The 2,500-nt window shown below is 43.1% G+C and overlaps 1 protein-coding gene across 1 annotated transcript in view; it reads left to right on the forward strand.

The window, feature by feature from the left end:
- uba6 (ubiquitin like modifier activating enzyme 6) overlaps window positions 1-2,500 on the forward strand; it is a 55,441-nt gene that overhangs the window by 29,012 nt on the left and 23,929 nt on the right. The gene's annotated exons all lie outside the window — the stretch shown is intronic.

The following is a 2,500-nucleotide window of genomic DNA, read 5'->3' on the forward strand; positions in this document are numbered from 1 at the left end:
GGGGACAAGGTGATAGGACTAATCTAATTGGTTGTTATAGAACACACCATCCAGGGGACAAGGTGATAGGACTAATCTAATTGGTTGTTATAGAACACACCATCCAAGGGACAAGGTGATAGGACTAATCTAATTGGTTGCCAAGGGACAAGGTGATAGGACTAATCTAATTGGTTGTTATAGAACACACCATCCAAGGGACAAGGTGATAGGACTAATCTAATTGGTTGTTATAGAACACACCATCCAATGGGACAAGGTGATAGGACTAATCTAATTGGTTGTTATAGAACACACCATCCAATGGGCAAGGTGATAGGACTAATCTAATTGGTTGTTATAGAACACACCATCCAGGGGACAAGGTGATAGGACTAATCTAATTGGTTGCCAAGGGACAAGGTGATAGGACTAATCTAATTGGTTGCCAAGGGACAAGGTGATAGGACTAATCTAATTGGTTGTTATAATCTAGAACACACCATCCAAGGGACAAGGTGATAGGACTAATCTAATTGGTTGTTATAGAACACACCATCCAAGGGACAAGGTGATAGGACTAATCTAATTGGTTGTTAAACCATCCAAGGGACAAGGTGATAGGACTAATCTAATTGGTTGTTATAGAACACACCATCCAATGGGACAAGGTGATAGGACTAATCTAATTGGTTGCCAAGGGACAAGGTGATAGGACTAATCTAATTGGTTATTATAGATCACACCATCCAATGGACAAGGTGATAGGACTAATCTAATTGGTTGTTATAGAACACACCATCCAATGGGACAAGGTGATAGGGGACTAATCTAATTGGTTGTTATAGAACACACCCATCCAATGGGACAAGGTGATAGGACTAATCTAATTGGTTGTTATAATCTAATTGAAGGGACAAGGTGATAGGACTAATCTAATTGGTTGTTATAGATCACACCATCAATGGGACAAGGTGATAGGACTAATCTAATTGGTTGTTCCATTCTAATATGAAGGGTTGTAGAACATGTTGAGGACTACACCCTGAACACAGCTTCTACCCCCGAGCCATAAGACTGCCGAACAATTATTTAAATGGCCACTCGGACTATTTACACATGTTTGTACACTGCTGCTACTCGCTGTTTATTATCACTTTCCCCCTAACAACATGTACAAATTACCTCGACTAACCCGTACCCCTGCGCATTGACTCGGTACCGGTACCCCCTGTATATAGCCTCCACATTGACTCTGTACCGTAATACCCTGTATATAGCCTCCACATTGACTCTGTACTGGTGCCCCCTGTATATAGCCTCCACATTGACTCTGTACCAGTACCCCCTGTATATAGCCTCCACATTGACTCTGTACCAGTACCCCCTGTATATAGCCTCCACATTGACTCTGTACCGTAACACCTGTATATAGCCTCCACATTGACTCTGTACCGTAATACCCTGTATATAGCCTCCACATTGACTCTGTACTGGTAACCCCTGTATATAGCCTCCACATTGACTCTGTACCATAACCCCTGTATATAGCCTCCACATTGACTCTGTACTGGTACCCCCTGTATATAGCCTACACAATGACTCTGTACCGGTACCCCCTGTATATAGCCTCCACATTGACTCTGTACTGTACCCCCACATGTATATAGCCTCCACATTGACTCTGTACTGGTACCCCCTGTATATAGCCTCCACATTGACTCTGTACCGTAACACCCTGTATATAGCCTCCACATTGACTCTGTACTGTATACCCCACATGTATATAGCCTCCACATTGACTCTGTACTGGTACCCCCTGTATATAGCCTCCACATTGACTCTGTACTGGTACCCCCTGTATACCTCCACATTGACTACCCCCTGTATATAGCCTCCACATTGACTCTGTACCGGTACCCCTGTATATAGCCTCCACATTGACTCTGTACTGGTACCCCTGTTTATAGCCTCCACATTGACTCTGTACTGGTACCCCCTGTATATAGTCTCCACATTGACTCTGTACTGGTACCCCCTGTATATAGCCTCCACATTGACTCTGTACTGGTACCCCCTGTATATAGCCTCCACATTGACTCTGTACTGGTACCCCCTGTATAGCCTCCATTATTTAGTGTTAATTTTTATTAGATTGTTTTAGTTTATTTAGTAAATATTTTCTTAATTTTATTTCTTGAACTGCATTGTTGGTTAGGGGCTTCTCCACATTGACTCTGTACTGATACCCCCTTGTATTAGCCTCCACATTGACTCTGTACCGGTGCCCTGTGTATATAGCCTCCACATGTATTGCATTGACTCTGTACCAGTTGTATCCTCCACATTGACTCTGTATACCCCCTGTATATAGCCTCCACATTGACTTTCCATTTGACTCTGTTACCCCCTGCCTCTTGACTCTGTACCTCCCTTCTATCTGTCTCTGTCTCTCTGATCTCTGTACTTTCTGTATATAGCCTCTCTCTTGATCTCTCTTTCTCTCCTCTCTCTGATCTCT

This window comes from Oncorhynchus gorbuscha, unplaced genomic scaffold (genome assembly GCF_021184085.1).
Source record: "Oncorhynchus gorbuscha isolate QuinsamMale2020 ecotype Even-year unplaced genomic scaffold, OgorEven_v1.0 Un_scaffold_854, whole genome shotgun sequence".
NCBI lineage: Eukaryota > Metazoa > Chordata > Actinopteri > Salmoniformes > Salmonidae > Oncorhynchus > Oncorhynchus gorbuscha.